The 20276-nt window shown below is 40.8% G+C and overlaps 1 long non-coding RNA gene across 1 annotated transcript in view; it reads left to right on the forward strand.

Moving 5' to 3' along the window:
• Nucleotides 1-20276, forward strand: part of LOC134170281 (uncharacterized) — a 225925-nt gene that overhangs the window by 25181 nt on the left and 180468 nt on the right. Inside the window, exons 3-4 of the long non-coding RNA XR_009967196.1 lie at nt 3867-3940; nt 4335-5558. This is a non-coding gene — a long non-coding RNA (uncharacterized LOC134170281). The remainder of the gene's footprint in view (nt 1-3866; nt 3941-4334; nt 5559-20276) is intronic.

Below are 20276 nucleotides of genomic sequence, written 5' to 3' on the forward strand. Positions count from 1 at the left end.
TGAAGGCCTGGATACTTCTTGAAACAGGTTATTCCATGCTGAGCTGCTGGTTACTCAGTTTCTTGTACCTTTCTTCCACACCAGCTGCTGCTGAACACAATATTGATCCAGAGGTCTAAGTAATACAACAGTTCCAATATCCTTATTTCTTCATGGGCTGTATCTATCGATGGGATGTGTGACAGCAGGAATACTAGATGGCAATCTGCATGCTCTCCGTACAGGTGAACGTGCAGTTTGGAGTCCTGGCTCTAATTTAACACAGGCTCTGTCAGGAACCTCCAACCTGCTTTTCTCACGTCCACAAAACAGTGTGTTTCCAATCTTTATTCCACAGTGCATGGTTTTAAGGGGCCAGTGTTGAAATGACTGGGTTTCTCATGTGAAGTTGTTAGTTGTAACAGGAAGAGAAGTAATTTCTCTCTAACTTTCTTGATGACCACGAAAATACCTATAATTCCCTAGAGCTCCTGCGTTTCTCTGATTCAAAATAATTAGAAAAGAGATACACACCACAATGAACTCATTTATACACAGCCCACTTTTGGGAACTGGTTTATAACAGTCATTGGTTTAATAAATTCTGCCTCCTTGTAGCTGTTAGTTCCCAAGAGAACCTGACAAAAGCCAAAGTGTCAAAAGGAAAGTTAACACCTCACTGCCCATATCACTGCAACTGCTCCTAAAAATCAGGACAAGTGAGGATTCTTCTGCTAAATTTAGAATTTGTTTGCCACTTGGAGATTTGGTAAAAATCTCTGTTCCTCCGAGGCCCGCATCAGTCTGGTTCTGTAACAGCCACTGAGGTGGTTCTAAGAAACAAACCTGCAGTGCCCAGAAGAGCAGCGTGCAGAAATAAGAGCTTGGCACCCAAAAGCACCACACTGGTGTTAAGTAGCTGAGAACAGGGCCCCCACAGCAGGAGGGATACTCCCAGAATCAGCAGCTACTGCTTTGAGCTAGATTCTTCAGCATTCCTGTACTAGACCATGCATCCTCCAGACAGGCAAGCTCTAGGCTAGGAGGTGAGACCAATTATAGAGCCTTATGAAGTGGAAGCATCCCTGGACCTTCCCAGAGAAGGAACAGTCATCAACCTGCTCAAACACCATAGGGGAGGGGGCAGCTGCTGTCCAGAGATTCCAGATAAACATCACAGCAGATGCAGACAGCACATTCATTAGTGCAAGCTAGTGCCTGGAGGTATTCCTACAAGAACTTCACTTTATATTGCTTAAACAAGCTAAATTATAGTTAGACTAGATACATTACATGTGTTGCTGCAGTTTGATCAGTGCTCTGTAAGGTCAGAGCTGTGACAATTCAGACCAAAACAGGGATCAAGCATTTCTACTTTGGCTCTTAATCCATTTGATGCAAGTCCTTTAGCTAATAAGAGCATGATTGCAAGCATCCTCGTTTTGTAAGGGATTATGATTAGCTGATGGCATGTTTTTCTTCAGATATGCTGCCATCTGAGAATAAATAGGCCATAAGTGTGAATAAATAGGCCATAAGTGTCTTTTCATTAAGAAAAATCCAATCTAAACTTACTCTTGATGCTGTGCTGTCTTCATTTACACATGAGACTGCAGCACACCTTCAGCCCAAGGCATCCTTTGCTTTATAAGTAGCATGCCATCTCATGATTTGAATATGAGTTAGATGATTTACTATATGCTCTTCCCATGTAAGCAAGCAGCTGCTCTGCTGCTGCTGCTCTGAGAGACAGGGGAGGGAACATTACAGATGGATATGAGATGAAAAGCATATAGTTTAGGTTCAACAATACTGAAACATACATAGTGCTGTATGCAGTGCTCTTTTCCGTTTAACCGCATGCCTGGCTACAGATGTGTACATTTTAAAAGGTATGTAAAATGACAACCAGGGGGAGGAAAAAAAAGTATTCCTCTTTAAAAATCAGAGACCAGTTTGTCTAAACCATGTAGCCTACTATTCAGCCCTCCGCACTAAGCAGTTAGACAGTACCACTGTGTGGGTAGGTAGGAGACTCTTACAGTACACCTGAAACACTTTCTGGAACCAACAGCTCATGATAGCTGGTAAAATTACTCACCATCCAAGTCTGGTTAGTCTGTATGTTGTGCTAAGGATGCTGTTTCCCAGTGAATGGAATACTTGTGATGCCCATTAGGGATTCATCATGACAAGTGCTCCACAAGGAGATTTATAGAAATGTATATAACAGCTCATGCAGTGGCATTTAAGTTCATCAAAATGTACAGCTTTCTTCTAGTATGATCTAAAATTTCTGATTAACAAATTTACCTGCTACTTATCTGCCTTCTTTTGCACATAAGCAGCTGTGCTAGCTGCTATATGGCACTTGTATTGTACTGCTAATAGCAGCAAAGTAGCTGTCAAGCTATGCTTGACAAGTGACATCAGTTTGATAGCCAAAGTCATCACCTCCGTATTCTTAAAGTGCAGAAAGTGTTTTGAGAATCCTTAAGAGGAAAGCAGGCTGGTATAGAGCAGCAAAGCTGCGAATGATTAACTCTTATCTAGTGATGAGGGCAGTGCTTTTTGTGAGTGTGTCTAGGTGTCAGCATGTGGAATCCCAAAGCAATGCAATCTCCCCTCTTGGACATTACTGTAACAACTGGAATTTGTCTATATATTGTAGTCACGTGAATTCAGTTACAGCCACTGCAGCAAAGAAGTGGTTAAACCAGCTCAAACTGTGCAGATTAAATTAAAGGTCTTGCTGCAGCAGACGAGTGCTACAACCCTAGCACCTCACCTGCATTGTGCTTACTGCATGGGCAGTTGCTTCTGCTGTACATAATGCAGCATGGCACTCAGATCTCAGCCCTGCTGCATAAACCGGCTATTTCTAAATTAACTGGAGCACGGTTGCTTGTCTTGAGCCACAGGACTACATTTGCTTCTGCTATTTTGGGGACCTGTGCTATATAGCACTGTACCACTCCAGCCTGTCTGGAGTTGCTTCAGTGATCTCAATGATGCATTGCAGCATGCAACTTTGGCCTTGGCTGTGCTTACAGCAACTGGTCAGGGTGGCCTTTAGGCCCAGACCCATCTACCAGCTGCATCTGAAAGCCTCAAACTTCAATTGCTCATTGTACACTGGCCCATCTCTTCAGAAGCCTTACTGAATATCACCATTTGGAGACAAGCCTGCTGGGAGAGTCTTTCAGTTATCTCAATGACTTTGTGCTTTCTCATTTGGTTCCCCTGCCATAGTAGAGAAATAATGGAATGTCTCAGCTGTAACATTCTCCCTCCCATGTTTTTACAGGCCTATTGAATATTTTTAGTTTTCAAGAAGCATCACCCTGGCATACAACACGAAGACTTGCCCATCAAAACTGAGCCCTAGTGATCATAACACAAATGCTGCTCCAAAACTGAAAATATTCATCATTCCTGCAAATAAAGGACTATTTACTAGCACTTTTATCTGAGCTCAGGCAAAACACTTGTAGAACAGCCCTTTGTTTGCCCCTCAAACTAAATGGCAAAATGTTACTGTGAGTCTACATTTTGTCATCTATAAATGCATAGTGAGCGCCTGTGGGGACAGGCATGGTCCCGATTCTGCAGCTTTTATTACAAGGAACTCTGCAATATCAACCTGTTTTCTCAAGTGCTCTTGCTTTTTAAACTGTGGATTTTAAAGTTACAATCCTAGGAGGATACAGAAGATACAGCATAGCAGTATGTGCAGTTTGTTGTAATACAAAGCAAGCAAGTGAGGAGAGTAGACAGATTAACAGACTAATTAACAGCAAATGAAAGTGTACCTGTAGCATAGGTGAAGAGCCACAGACCCTGTATCCTCACCACTCCCATCCCAATGCCAAGTGACTTTGTTTCAGGTACTTTGGAGAGGACACCTCAGTCAGATACATGGTCTGTAACACCACTAAGGCTCAGTCCCTGCCCTGTGAAGGTTAGTCTTTGCTCGTTTCCTCTCTCCCATGCAAGGGCATGGAAGGAAATCTGTTCCCTGTATTTCTGTCCTAGGCAGTTGGTGAATCTGGGAACAGGCCCAGATTTCCTAATGCCAAATACAGTGTTTTCTCTGCTGTGCCACAATTTGTGTGGTATGTGATGTGGACGGGCCTTCAGTTTACTTTGCAATCAGCTTAGTGTTAACTCTGCGCTTAACTCTGCAATCAACTTTTAGTGAGTGGAACGTGCTTGCTGAATTTATGTACTTGGTTATTTCAGCCTCCTGTAGATAGGTCTGTGTAATGAAAACCTTTACAGTGAAATTGTAATGGTTTAAAAAACCCCAGACAACAAACCAACCCTTTCATCAGCAGATCATTATCTCATTGCAGGCAGGTCATGCCAGGGTGTCGCTGGCCCAGAATCTAAAGAGCATCTAACCAGGAGAAGTCATTCTTCAAACACGAATCCCAGAATGAGCCATTGCGTTCTATAAGATCTATGAATTATTCATCAGCTCTGATTTAACATTCATCCTGCTGCTGAGGCTAAAGCCAGCCATATATTTGCTGGTATAAAAACCAATTTGCATTAGAGTGGATAATAATGCAAATTGTTATTTTATCCTTAACTGACAATATTATTACCATTATAACTTTACATACAGATAGAAATCGTATCACTTTGTACTTTGATGTCCCCTGAGACCAAATAGTCATTCTTGTAAAGTTGTGTTACGTATATATGTAAGTGTGTGTGTGTGATTTTATATGTATCTGCATAATCATACAGAGCAGAAACTCTACCTTTGGATTTTGAACAATACCAGAGAGGTAAAGTAAAAGGACTTGTACAAATAACAATATATTCAGGTAGGTAGTATTGCATTATACTTCTGGCTGTATGCTGGGCAATCCTTCATGTCTGCTTTTCTTTCTTTCTCCTTTCATTTTTCAGCATGACTTTTCCTTATGCAGTACACACTGTGCATTCATTATCTTCCTTTTTTCATCTGCAAACGTTAGAAATTATTTTCTTTGACTTTTTCCCTTTGTTTTTGCAGAGCAGTTGAATCCATTGACTTTGGAGGATAATAATCTGCAGTGGCCAGCTCTGTCTGGAATACTGAACCTATAAGTCAATTTAATAGACCGGTGGTATTAATTATTTCAGCATTTTTTCCTAGCCCAATGTTGCAGCTTTCATTTAATTAGATATTTTTTTTAGTCCCCTGTAATTATGTAGGACAGCAGCAACATGGGTTATGTAACCTACAGGACAAGTTCTTTTTACTTTCCAAGTAATTAGTGCTTTGTTTCTACAGTGTAAAGGGTCAAATTCTCACCCCCAGGGCCAGTAGGCTGACTACAGAAGGCCCTAAAGGCATTTCAGTTGCATTGCAGCTCCAAGTGCTGGTTCATCCCCTTGAATAGAGCTTTGCCAGTTTTGGCCTGTTTCATCATCTCGTGGGACCAAAGGGCAAAATTAACTCTCTGCAGTTTGCCCATCTGGACTGTGTTGCCTATATCCTCTTCCTTAGCTCCTCTGGAAAGCTTGTAGAAGTCCATGAAACAAAGGTCTGAAATAGAGCAAACCCTCACTAGAACCAGGTAGAGGTAAGGAAAAGTGTAATGTTGACCTTAAGAATCAATATATTTCATTTTAAAGCCAGCTGCAGTTTATCCAAGATCCCTAAACACATATGATGCAACTTTAAGAAGAAAATGATGGGCAAATGTGGTTGGCCAAAGTCTCCATTTTATGGAGCTGGTGAACAGGAATGGTGAGGGAGGGAGTCAGTCACAGCTATTCATTATGCGTTTCCCTTGTGTTCAAAGTAAAATTCTGCTTTTTGTAGCATTCACGCAGGTTTTGTTTTCTTTGACTTTGTGAGGCAAGTGTTGTGTGCACAATGTGCTGCAAAACAGAAACCCACCAGCACGCCAACGCGAAGGCAGCGTGAGCTATTGTCTGCCTGCTCGGTCCCACTGGGCTCTGGACACGCAAGCCAAAACAGCTTGCGCAGACATCTTTTTTTCTTGACACTGTTAATGTTCTGAGCTCAATCTGGTTTGCTCTTATTAGCCTAAGCCATCAGAGATACAAACATCGCTGTTCAGGTGCTGTCAGGAGCAGACGTTTCTCCTTGTGCATAAAGCAGGGACTTTCCTATAGAGAAATAGAAACGTTTCTAAGGAGGGCCACTTGTCATGAGGGCAGGAAGAATTACATGTACTGGCCCATGCTGCTTATTTTGATCTATTTTGTATGTTTGAAGTAGTAGAAAATCATTTTTAATCACTGGGGGTAGGAGATGATAGAGTTACGTCCCCTCTGTCACAGGTACAAGCTGCTTTAATCAGCAGAGGCCTTGCTCTCTACAATAGAATTAGCATTTACTGTTTGCATGTTCAGGCTTGCTTGCATGGGCGGGTTGTTTCTGTCACTGGATATTTTTGCAGGTCTGGATATGAGACTGGAGAGTAGTTTGCTGGCTCTTTTTAGCAGGTGTATTGAAAGCTGCTGTGTATACAGGACCTCCAAGGTCTGTTACAGGGCAAATCAGCTCCTTGGAGCTTTCACAGTCTGCCCATCCTAATGCAACCACTCCTGCTTCCCTTCACTTACCCCTCCTGTACTGAGCTATACTGTACTGAACTACAGAGCAGATATGAACTAGTAGCAACCCTGAGAGAAAGGCCACAAGTGTGAGGACAGAGACACTAGAAAAGGAGCAGGCAGGTAGCAGAAGTCTGCCAGGGACTTAACAGTTGCCAGAAGACAAAGGAATGCCCCCTATAATGATATGTGTTTCAGGACTGGGTCCTGTTTGAGCAGTGTACTTGTAGTTTACAGCTTGGAGGGACTGGCACTGGATATCCCTAGTGCCTATGCAAAATATCCAAATCCACATTTAGGATTTCTGAAGAGGGCTAGAAAATGGCGAAGATTTTTCTGGCTCATGCATGCATGAGACCTAAAATTTAACATTAATGGGCCTTTGATGTATGAAACAGTAGGAGCACCCTTAGATGAAAATTCAGCTTCTCTGCTGTTGCCCATTTTGAAGTACCTGCCACTGCTGCTTACATGCTGTGCATATCCACTAGAGCAATGCTTCTTGACCACTGATTTGATTGCTTTCATTCTTTCCACAGTTTCTTACACTTTTTTTTAAACTTTAGAGAATTCACAGGTGTACTACTGTGAATTTAACTCTATACTTTCCACTTCAGATCAAAACCATGTTATGAAAGCCACTGCAGATGCAGTTCCTGTCCTAGAGGACTTAGTGTTAAGAATAAAAGCCATAAGTAGGGGGATTGTGATTGGGCATTTGGTTTGATCGCATGCTGTAATCTGTTGTCACAGACCTGGGCAAAGTGTGCACTCTTGAGGAAGCCAGATATCTTCAGTGGTTTCAACAAAGTGGAAAAAAACCTTCTTCAAATCTGCCACATTGTTATTCTATGCTATTGTTCATTATGGTAGAAATATAACTCTTGCTAATTAATATGGGTACTAGCAATTAAATTAATGTCTTAAAATGCCCAGCTTCACATAACATTTGATAATGGCTGTTTCTGCAGGGGATACTTTCTTGTGTGTATATATTTTCCTAAGATGATTATGACATGATTTCCTTTGTTCCAGAGCACTGAATTCTTCATGGGCTTGACCACAACCTTAGCCTCCTAATGAGATTGGCAGTGGCAGAAGGGGAGGAGGGAATGAAAGATAAAACAGTCAGCAAGCTGACCAACTTGGAAAATAAAACTGAGAGGATCACATCCCCAGATTATTGGATAACCAGCTAATTTCAGTTTTTATTAAGGCCCATTTGATCTATGAGTCAAGATATATTTTTGATATTGGTATTTTATTATTCGTAAAATAGCCCAAGTATTTCTCCATTACTTCTCCACTGTTACAGTGAGGTTTAAAGCAGCAGAACATTAGATATTGTGTGTACCAATGCATTTAGAATCTGCTGGTAATTTTTGTTAGGTCAGAATCCAGATGGGTACCTGCTACTGAATCGTATTTGAACTGATAAAACAGAGGTTTATATAAGTGGTCACTGCAGAAGAGGGTACATATTCAAGCAGATCTTGGTGTCCCCCTCTCAGTTGTTTCAGCAGTTGCCCATCAAAATATTATTTTAGTTCTGAATAAAATGAGATTCCTCTCCTCTCTTCAACACACAAAAGGAAGCAGAGAGTTAAGGATAAAATACGGTTTCACTTGAAAAATCAGCTTACAGGTAAACCATCTATAACTACAAATCCTGCTTTGTAATATCTTTGAATTTCTCACTAACTGTTGATGGTGTAGATTCAGCATGACTTTTGTGTGTTTACTTCAGGAACTCCACTAACATTAGAAAACAAAGCTGCTTTTCAAGCCAAGTTCTCATCTGACTTTGTTGGACTGTCACATAGCTTACAGGTCAGAAGATAGTTTGCCAAATTTGAACTGAAATTGTGGAAGAAGATCAAATGGAAACCTAGAGAGTAGATTTTCTTTTCAGTGTGACTTTTTAGCCTGGACTACCATTATAAGGCGGGCTGAAGTTACTTGTTGCTGGACTTTTCCCCGATGGACCAAATGATCCATGTTCTGGGGTTTATGCCAGTATTTTTCTATGAATCAAACTGGAATTCTGACTATAGAGAAGTCGATTCACATCTGCATTTGAGTTCTTCAGCTTGTATTGTTTCCCCCTCCCTTTCCAATTGTATTCTGTCATACGCTGTGTTGTGCCTTCCAGTTGACTGCCATGTGGAGCCGATCCTAGTTAAATTTCGTATTTCTTTGGAAATGGGGCCAGCTGCTGTGGCATCCACTGTGAGCAACTTGGCAGTCAGAGTGCCCAGCTAGAAGTAGTTATAATAGCTTTCCATGGACCACATTTTAAATATTTTGTATTGTTTCTCTTCTAAATGGCATCACAAGTAGGCACAGAGTACAAAAGATTATGCTAATACTTGCAGTTATAACCTCCTGGCACTGCTAGTATTGTTCTCCTTAGAGACCTGTCCTGAGAGATGAACTGCACAACTGGAGTCTCTGCTGTCCTGTTCAAAGCAGGTTTCAGCTGCTGCTGCTGCGAATGCTATTTATTTTGGGAAGAAAGGACCCATTTTATTTATTTATTTGCTAGATTTATCTGACAGAGAGGCCTCTCTTGATTTAGACCACACAGATGAATCCACAGAGATAGTGGCATTTCTCAGAATTGCACAGCTGTCACCTGAGGAAACTGTTGGAAAGCAAAACCCATCCTTCTGAAGTGTCTGCTTTTTATAAGCCAGGATTTTTCTGAATGCTTTCTTATGCCTTCACTTGCCCAAGTTTTCCTTCTCTGTGCTCGCTCTTGCACTACCGTAACCAAAAGCACAACTTTCATCAACTTCACCGAATGTGAAGATCGGGCCAGTGAAACCCCTGTTGTTACGGGCTGCAGCTTGCACACAGTAATTGGTCTGTGTGGGAGAAACTGTTGAACCAAGCAATGGGCTCAGTCCTTTTAATCTCAGCCACGGTGTTGGTAGACAAAGAGACAGAAGCATAAGACACACCAGCCTGCGATCTCATTTCATTTGTAACTCCAGAGTGGGGAATGCCGAAAGGATTGCAATGAGGGTAGGTTTCTAGTAGCAGTAATCAGCATGTCACTGGTTTTGTGTCTGGCATCTTCTTGGCTGCTCTGTAGGTTCCACTTTTTGTACAGTTCCTAGAATGCTGTGAAGCTATTTATAGGTGAGAGAGTGTGAATTTTCTGCTGCAGTATTACCATTTATTTTTTGGGTTTGTCTTTATCTGATTTTCTGTGCCACAAATGCCTGCATTGCCCTATCTAGGAATGCTTTATGGTAAAAGCAGCCAATTCTTGCTCTGCTTAGTTATGTTTTTCTATAAAAGTGTATTTAGTATGCTGTAAAAATCTCTAAGCTGATGAAAATGGTCTCTTTCATTGCCTGGTTTGTAAATGCCACAGCAGGCCTGATACACATTCCTTGAGCAGACTGCAGAGGAAAAGCTCAGCACAATTTGCATCACAAGATCAATGTCACCCCCTTATTCCCCTGCAATCTCACTACATGCTGATAAGTAGCACAAAGTCTATGACTATAGGTAACTACAGGCAGGGTCTCGAAGAAAGGGATGGAAGGCATGGGCAGAATTGCTGGCTGCTGTAAAGAGGATAGGAGTAAGATGTGATGATGACCAACTTGAGGCCAGGACAGGCTGAAGGGAAGGAGGTAATGGCGAGCGCCTATTTTTTAAGTGAGGGTTGGCAGCAGGAAATTTGGGAATAGCAGTGCTAATAGAGATGGCATAGCCTTCTGTTTATTTCAAATCCGGGATGTGCTCAACAGCTGCTTTTCCAAAACTAGATTCTTTTGCCTCTGCTGAGCTGCAGAGTGTTTGGTTGGTTTTTGAAAAGACTGGGACATGGTTTCTCTTTTGAGACAGGTCCATTTTATTCTTGGGTATTCCTGTTGGGTGAGCATCAGATTATCCTTCAGAATGTGTGCTGGTATTTGTGGAAGTAAAAACTGTGCTGGATCCAAGCACCTCTTCCTGCAGTCATAGAAGAGGGTGACATTTGACTGGCAGCACAGCCCAGCCCTGGAGTAAGTGATCATTACAGAGATATGCTCATTGCTGTCTATCTTGGAGATGATTTTACTCTCTTTTGCTTCTCTGTTTTGTATCATCAGGTAAGAAAACTGCTTCTCAAAGGGGAACATAGGGCACAAATGTGTGGAGCTAACATCTGAGGCCCCTAGCAAGCAGCTAGTTGAAAACTGTGTGTACTGAGCAGGGTGTCTGTCACTGCCTGGCAGGACAGGGCTGGGGGAGAGATGTCACCTCCTTCTCTCAATGGAGGCTGTAATTTGGGTCATACTCCCTGTTAGCTGCCAGTTTTTGCTAGGCCTAGGCACATTCACTTAGAGACCTTTTGCTTCACCAGTTTGTTTGAAACCAGCCAACAGGCTCAGAAATGAAGTGGAAGGAGTATTAACAGCACATGAATAGGCAGATGGCACAACTGTATATGTTTCATTTCCTGTGGGAAACCAGACACAGTTTTCCATCAGAAACTTGCAGTTTTGAAACATTTAAAGGGAAGTCATTCAAAGCAAACTTCTGTAAATTGCTGAAACTTCAATGTAATGTCTTAGTCTTTGTGCATAGTTAAGTGATGTGTGAATAATACATATACTGAGAAGCCCCTGTATCTTAAGTGACTCACATCTTGCTAAATTTAGCATTGCTTCGTGTGCTGGTATTCCCTGTCTGTGAAATGGGAATAGCACTACCTCTTACCTCCTGTTAGCACTGTAGATTTAACTTCACAAATATCCTGTAAGAAGTGCTACTGAAAAGCTGACAAAGAAACATAACTTTGTTATCAAACTAGGATTTACCTGTGATGCAGGAAGAGAGTAAAAAGCTAAGCAATAAAACAGGGATTGCATGTCAGTGAAACTGAATGCTACTGCCCATTCTGTGCACTGCATGAGGCTGCAGTCCTGTGGAAAATCAGTATGTGGTCACAGATCTGAAGGCACTGACACAATGCATTTGTGCAAGATGGTTTAACTAAGGTTGCATAAATAATACTGGTTCTGGCATTTCCCAGTGCCTGAATGCTTGGCCTTTTTATTTTAATAACAGTCTTGAAATCTCCTTTGCACGTAGCATATAGCAGCTAACTTCTTCTCCCCTACCAAAGTGCCTTTCTGCACAAGAAATACAGCAACATACTCTGGATAATGCAGCAGGTCAACAGACTATCTAATTTTGGTTAGCATTTCCATCTCTCTCTTTCATTTGCTCTGTATGATTTTCCCTTGTGCCTGAATTTAGCACATGCTCTGTGACAGAATTTTTTCCACCTCTTCCAGGGAATGTTCCTTTCCACTGTCATTTTGAAAGGATATATTTATTCTGTGTCAGCATCACGTTGAGCTGGTAATGAAGCTTTAAATGAAACATATCACATGGTCTAATCAGGCAGGACCCTTATATCCAGGTGATCAATAGGAGAGAAAAACGGAATTCCTTCAACCTACTATGAAACATCTACCTGACCATAAAGCAGTTCCAAATCCAAAATTACACTGGAAGTCATGGAAAATTCTCTGCAAAAGTACCAGGAACACCAACTGTCTTCTGCTGCTTTATACCAAACTCACTGGGAACAGAAGTTGTGAGCACTTCTTCTGCAGTTCATGGTTGGAAGTGGTTTGACACTGCATTGATACGATGAAAATATCTGTGAAGCAGCATGCCACAGATATACAGCTGCTCTGTATAATTTTTAACTACTCAGACCATAGATTTGAGGAGTGAATAACTCAGTATCCCACCTGGCTTCTTTATGTCAACAGATTGCTCAAATCACAAGACATTTCCAAAATGCAGTGGAAAAAAATCCGTCTTTGGTAGCATTCTCCTAACTGACTTTGACAAATGGCATGTCATCCTGAAAGCATGTACTTGACAATTCCTTGGTGTATCTGGAATGCTGCCAGATGTGTCTGCTCTTCCATGAGAGCTTAGATCTCACTGCAGCTAGCAAGCTTCATCAACTTCTTAAACCTGAGTTTTGGTGATCGGCTTGCCCATGAGAGGAGCAATACATAACGTACAGGTCTGCCACAGGAAGGAATTCTTGTGGTCTTGGTCTCATTTGGCTGTTGACTGTGATGAGCATATGATGAGGGCACAGGATTTCTGGAAATCAGATAATGTGCCTGTGGCTGAGGCCTAGATGGATTACGAAGGAGAAAATCCATGTCAGTGTATGCCTGTGAAAACCTGTAAGAATGTTTTCTACAGAGATTAGCTAGAACATGGCAGGTAAAACCTTTCTTATTGATGCAAGCCATCTCTTCTGCAGCGTTAACTGTCAGTGTAGAAGTATTCTTTCTTTACAGTCTTCATGCTTTATATCCTACGTTGGATTGCTAGCAGTTCCTGGAAACAAGAACACTTAATGACTTCTAGGCTGTCTTGGAAACTCTGTTTTGGTTTGTTAGTAGTTTTGCAGTATGTGCCTTTCATGTCAGTTGCCCCTTGTGAAACACTGGAGAGTAACTGTTACCTGCCAAAAGGACGCAAGTCTTTTAATCATTACCCTACACTGCTGAGTTACAGTAGAACAAAGACACAGACTGTGAAATTTTATCCTTCTAGTGTTCACTGCTCTCTTATGTGGCTTCATCTTCTGAAGGGCACAAGGAGGAAGAAAAAGGCTAAAACCTGCAACAGTTTTCTGTGTTCATTTCTTTGAGCAAGAAAGCTGATCTCTGAGCTGTGATGTCAGTTATGTGGTAGGTGAGAGGAATAGGTGGCAGAAATCTCATGTGGAAAAGAAATATTCCAAGTAAAGCTGTCATACAGCTGTTCTATTCCGTTCCAAGGAACACATCTGTCTCGTGGGGAATGCTGTTTATTAGGGCTGTGCTAAAAAAGTCGTCTTCTTGTTGCTTTGTGCGCTCCTTTCCTTAATTCAATGTGCAAGTTTCTCTGTTCTGCTTTGAATGATCATGTGTACCAAGATGCTGGAGTATTCCGAGCTGTGGATATTTCAACATCATGTCATGCACAGTGCCATCCACAGAGAAGTAAATGATGACCTAGAGGGACAAAACAGGAGGAAATGAGGTGCTTCAAACAGCACTTCAGGCAAGACTTTCAACTGTGACTTCTGACTTTAATTCAGGTACTTTTGAAAGCATAGTCCACCTGATCTCCAAAAAATGTCTTTCTGTGTTGTCTCTTAAGTTGGTATCTAGAATTGGACAGACTCTGGAAGTCCCTGTGCTGTCCAGTTTTCTAGCCAAGGATTTTACCTTGAAGACACAGACTAGAAAGGACACTGGGAAAGTCTAAAAAGGAAAATGTGGCAAAGGCTGAAAAGGTTTATTCATAGGAACTTTCCAAAATTCATCACTGCCTACACCTGAAACTATGACTGCTGTTTTACCCTTGAAACAACGGATAGGCCAAGTTAATAACTAAAGCCTGTATTAATGGGAGAAAGAGGGAATGTCGACACCTTAGGAGTTCTCATTACTGAAGTAGTGTGTCCTTTGTTTTCAAAATCTTTGTTAGAGTAAAAGGTGCAGCTCCTTGATAAGAAGCAATACCTAGTTAAAGATGCACCACCGCTTCTGCCTTTTCAGGGAGTTATTTCAAATGAAGAAACAGTGTCTATCATTTCTCCATGAAGAAAGGTCAGGCCATCAGCCATCGTGCTTGTCTTACGCCAGCCAAATGAATCATGAGCAGATTGCTGCTGCCTCACAACTTCCTCAAACATTTTGCAGCTTCTGTTGCTGATGAGGAGCCCACATAGATCCCCCAAACTGCTGATCTCTTTTCACATTGAGCTGTATGCTACAATAGCTTTTTTTTTTCCTCTCTGGTGATTCTCTGTCCATATGTCTTATGTGTTCCTTTCTTACATGCTCAGAAGAAATACTTTGAGAAATGAAATAATCCTGCAGAATCCTGGGTTGTGCTCATGACCAGTGTTCTGATTAAACTATCTTTCTACTTCCTTGGCAGTCAGGCTACTAGATGTATATCAAATCACCAAGACAGCAGTTTGCACAGTCATGTGGAACAATGAAGCCTTATGCACTCTCGGGCAATATGCATGTTATGCCAGTTTTTGTTTCCAGCCCTATGTGCATCATACTACCTGCCTTGTGGGTTGGTTCTGGTCATTATAATGAACTGCTAGATGCTAACCATGAAGGTTTCTTGTCTGGGAGCCTGGATTAATCAGATGTCCTGTGGGAGTGAGTCTGTAACACAAAATAATGGTTGCTTATTTTAAAATTGAAGCATGCTTTCCAGAAAGCTGTGTTTAAGTTCACTGTGAGTTAAGACTGACAGAACACCAAAGATGAAGATGACGTTTTGAGGCAAGAAATCAAAACTGACAGCCTCCAAAAATGGATTTAAGGGGTAGGTGCAATGATAGGCAATCACCTTCACTGGTGGAAATTGAGTGATGAGAAGCAGTCAATAGAGGAAGGGATAGAAGGCAAGAACTGAGGTGAATAGCAGTGTTTCTAATTCACCTCATCTTTTTTTCCTTATTAACAAGCAAACAGACAAAAACGCTGATCTATTCCTGAACAGCAGTAGCTATGAGGCTGTATTTCTAAAGAAACCTAGCAGTATGTTAGGAGCTTTTGCTGTATTTTGGAAAGGTTAATTTGCACAGTGTTCCTGTGAGCTGAAGTTAGTTTTATCTCCATGTTCTATTTGGGAACTAACGCACAGGGGGTTGAAAGCATCAGGTGGTTTCTTTTAGGTCACACAGAGTATGAGACTGCCTAGCTTGGTCATGGTCCTTAGTTAATGTGTCTAAATGACTTGTTAGCACTTATTTCTGCTCTGCCACCTTCCAGGCAAGAGAGCTCTGACTATATGGTATGGTAGGGCATGGCAGCAAGCAGAGCTGATTGTGAGGGTCATAAACACACACTCAAGGTGCTGTCTTTCACTGCTAATGATCATGATGGGTTGTGGCTTGTACTGTAGCAAAGACTAGGGATTTAAATATCAGTTTAAATTACACTGTGGAAGACTTTGCATGAACACAGTAAAAGTTGCTTGCTCATCCTAAAGGTCTCATGTGTGTGATCTGAAAAGGGAAGCAATGTCTTTAGCTTACCAAGAGAATGTACTGCACAATACTGTTAGTTGGCATCTTTGCTTGGTTGTGGATTTTCACACTGACTGCAGAGCAGTTGGGGTTTGCCTATGCAATTAGTAGTGTTACTATATATAGAGTAACATATTAGTAGTGTTACTATATATAAACATATATCTATAGTAACATATATATATGTAACTCTTGAAATACAGTAAAGTGAGGTCTGTATGCCATGTTGGTGTAATTGCTACATGGGACATAGCACCTGGAACTAATTGCATCTTTTGAAGAGTTTTTCTCGGGGTACCAACAACTGGAGGAATACCAATCAATGCCTGGGGTGACAGACGCATTAATCAGAGTTGTTGCTGCTTCTATGTTGTCTAAGGACTTGTCTGTTTGAGACAAATTATGCACAAAGAGAGGAGACTGTTAGTGTCCTTCATACTATATGAAGTAGGAAAAAGACTCCCAAAGTCTGAAAATTTTTGTATTGACGTAACTCCCTTATTAAAAGCCAACAAAACCTGAATAATTCAAAATCTTGAGACTGTTCTGCTTGAATCAGTTCTTCTTTTGCTTGCGTTTTTTTGCTCAACCATAGCACTCAGTGCTAGTCATTGACTACACTGGTGTAAATGCTGTGTTTCTTTATTGAATTACACCTTTTTTCCCTTATTAATATATTGAAGAGTTAGATGCCCAGTTCCACCTGAAATTCAGTGGATGAAGGACATCCACTGGGTTCAAAAACCCCATTTGCTCTGTCTAGTGACTATTATTAAATGCCTGGCTTTCAGCTAATAAATGGAGCTAGGCAACGAAGAGCCTGTTTGTTCTTTGACATGAAAGACATGGCATCTTTCCATGCAACTGTGGAAAAACTGTGCAGGCGGAACTGATAGTAAACAGTGAGAAAGGCGAAAACATGGATATCTCTTGATATTCCTTGTTTCACTTTTCTACACACACGAGAGATGTTTGCATAATCAATGGGATGTTTCCATATAAATTTAATAGTAACAGCATTCTGAGGTGTTAATGTCTCTAGTACAGTGGTGCGTATAGTGCTTGGCAAAATATTTGGGGATCTGGCTTTACATCTAAATGGGCACATCTAGGAAAAGCTAGAAAATAGGGAAGAATCATGAAAATATGAAAAGCCTTGAATGATTTGACATTACTTTTGGTATTAGGCAATAATGATGCGTATCTCCTTCTCTCTGTCCCCAGAACGCAAACAGTAGTTGAAAGTCACAGAAAACACAGGTCAAAGCATGTCAAGGAGAGATAATGATTTGTGGGAGAGCAGCAAATTTTCTTTCATACAAAAATGAGAGAGGTGGGAAAGCACTGTAGAAAGAATAAGGAATGTTTTATATAGGTGCTTAAGAGACTTCTATATCTTTGTCTAGAAGGTCAAATGAGAAACATACTTGTCAACTTACCATTTTCTCTTTTCCTTCCTGTGTGTTCTCTTAAAGTGACTGATCCATGAGGGAGAAAAAATGGTGAGACATAACTGACATGGAACTAAGTTTTTAGAAGGGAGATTAAGAAATAAATGATGTACTTTAGGCACTTAGATTCCTTGGTTTCTTTTTCTCAGTTGTAGGTATAAAACCTGTGTAATATGTATTAGTGAAAACCAGTTCTACTCTTAATCTGTCTGTAACCTTTTCAGGTGGATTCATTTATTTGGTTAAATAGAGTTTATAAGAGTGTATGTGTTTTTTTACTTCTGCGTCTACTCATCCCGGTGAATGGTCACAGCTTGGAAAGAGGAAGAGGCACAGTAGCAGAGCATCAGTTTAATGGTTTTATGCTGAATACAACTAAGCAAAAAATTTCTAGTTTCTGATGTTGTCTCTGCCTCTTTCAGTCCTGCATTCAGCAGCTTCCCAGTAAAATCTCATGGGGCAGCTTCCTGGGTTTTGTGTTTCCTTGACATTAACATACTGGTAACATGTAGAGGTCCCAGAAACCATGAATGCACAAAAGGAAACTATTTTTCTTCCATTATTATATTTAAATCATATTGCTAATGTTATCAGCTGGGTATTTGTGCTTACAACTCATGAATTAGGATGAGATTTAGTCCCATGTGATTCTTGCAGCTTGAGTCCTGGAGTGCCTCATTCATGCATAAAACAGATTTGATTTTGGCCTAGGGACAGTGATCTTTTTAACAGAGAAGTACTGGTAGTAGAAGAGGGGCAAGTAAGCTTTTAGTTCTTCTGTAATTCATCTAAAAAGCTTGGGGAAAAAATAAAGGAAAAGCGGTCCTAATACATTTTACTTGTGAGGCTCATGTTTAGAATAAAGTGTTCCAGCCTAAATCCTGCTTCTACACTAACATCTGTATCTCAGCCATCCATCTCTTGTCTTAAGGGCAAGGTTTTATTCGTGCAGCAGAGGGTTAATTAATGTTCATTGATAGAATTCACGACTCGAGTGCAATGGGCCACCATATAAATATTTCAGTTTGTGTTTATAACTACTCTGTGCCTCCTGTCTGTAATGTAGTAAACATACGTGTGACACTGTGAGGTGCTCAGACGTGAGGGGAGGCAAACAATCTAAGGTGTCAGATTGGTAGGTTTGTTTCTGCAGTTTCTCTGCATAATTTTTCAAATAGGCAAAAAGATTTTTCTTCTTTATTCATGAAATGGCTTTCCCAACTAGCCGTAAGATTGGGCTGTCTTTCAAATGGACTCTTTCTCATGAAGGATGATGTGTGTTTTTAATAAAGCTAAGCAAAAGGTCACAGAAGAGGATCACCAATAACGTGGAGTTTCAGCTATTAGTTTTCATGGTTCAGACTAATGTCAGAACCACAGACCACCATTAACTTTACTTTATAATGGAGCATAACACTAGTCAGGGGTGGGATGCTTGGTTAGCATATGTCAGAGTAATTATAGACTTGGTATGAAAAGCACAGCTCTTAATTAACTGTACGGTCTAAAGGAAATGAATGACAAGCTATCTGTATAATTCATGACCTGTCCCTGTTAATTTGATGCTGTCAGGCATGAAGTTCAACTCCCATTTCCTGCTAGCCATTGAAAAGGTGTTTATAGTGATGCATCTCTGGAAGAACAGAGAGATGAAGCATAAGGATGTTGTACACTGTGACAAAAAAACGAGATGAGCAAAATGTTCTTAAACTATTGTGCAGCATCTCCCATTTTAAATCATGAGCAGAAGAGATTACTGCTTGCATAAGCTATTGCCCTCAAGATCAGAGTCTTGATTAGAATGGAGTTGGTCCTTAAGTCTTCCTATGAAAGTGCAATCTGCTGTGACAAGAATTTGCATCAAGCATCCCATGGTGCTGAAGCAGACAGCTGTCTTTGCAGAAGACTAAAAGCGTTGTCTTTCTGAGCCAAGGTAAATCACTGATTAACTCACATGGCCTTAAAAAGACCACACAATTTTGCTGGAATCTTCTCAGTGATGTGAACGAACATTGCATTCTACTCCAAAACAATCAACAATCCAGCTATGTTCGTGTTATTCTGTCAACTAAGAAAGAAAAGGTAATAATTTTGGGTTGAAGTTACTTTGTTGCTGATGAAATGCTTTTTATACAACTTTGGTAAGTGCAAACAACAAAACTTGTCAGTGCTTATGACTGCAAACATGAAGAATGTGGGAAAGTACTGACGGGAGAGAGCTTTCTGAGGTATGCTTTCTTCCCTATTTTATTTCAAGGCTCCTCCAGACTTTTAGACTAGTGCCTTGTGAAACCCCTCCATCCATCCCCTGGTAGAACACCGTTCCCACCTTATCCCAACCTCAGCTCACATACAGATTGAGAAACAAGTTTCTAGGAGTGCTAATTGTTCCATTTTTATAGGGAAAACTTTAAACAAAAAGAAACCCACATAATTTTTCTGTGAGATAATGAGGTAAAACTTATTATCCAACTGGTGTACACACATTCTAGGTAGCAGTTTTTTATTAAGGTAACACTACAGAAGCCCTTGAAAACTGCAGGATTGGCTTGGTTTAATGTAACTGCCTCTTGTTCTTCTGCAGCCTTTTGCTTCAGGTTTCCTCCTGGGATCTTCCAAAGACAGTGGGAGTAATTGAATACATCTCTGGGCACATTATGAAGCCCTAGTAAATGCTCTCCTTGCTTTAGTCTGGCATGTTTCTCCAAGGTATACAGCATACATGCATATGTGGACGTGGAGGAAGAAGGGCTTTTAAGGGAACAGATGCTGGCTGCTTGTGGAAATGTAGCTGTACCTTCATGTTGCTGTTTTTCTTCTAGCACCACAACTCCCCTCTAGTTCCCACTCTGCTTTTGAAGGCAGTTTGAAATGCAAATACATTTATGTTACCCTTTGATCGAATTTCATCTCAGTAATTTCTCATCATGTTATAAACCACTCAGAGTGAATAAACCAGTAATTAGACATTATGACTGGAGTTAGGTGTAATTAGCTATTTAGAGGAGAGCTAATAATGCTGTTAATGGAATTTCTCATTTTGGGAAAGAGGGACAGTGTTAAAATACATCTATAAGACACTCCAGTTAATGCATATAATTAGCACTCTGCTGATTTTTGTATGTGGTGTTCTGTAATTCTTTAGGTAAAAGATCCTCCATTTTACTGAGAGATTAGCCCTA

Source organism: Pezoporus occidentalis, unplaced genomic scaffold, assembly GCF_034315485.1.
Source record: "Pezoporus occidentalis ecotype Australia unplaced genomic scaffold, CSIRO_AGI_Poc_V1 ctg37, whole genome shotgun sequence".
NCBI classification, from domain to species: Eukaryota; Metazoa; Chordata; class Aves; order Psittaciformes; family Psittacidae; genus Pezoporus; species Pezoporus occidentalis.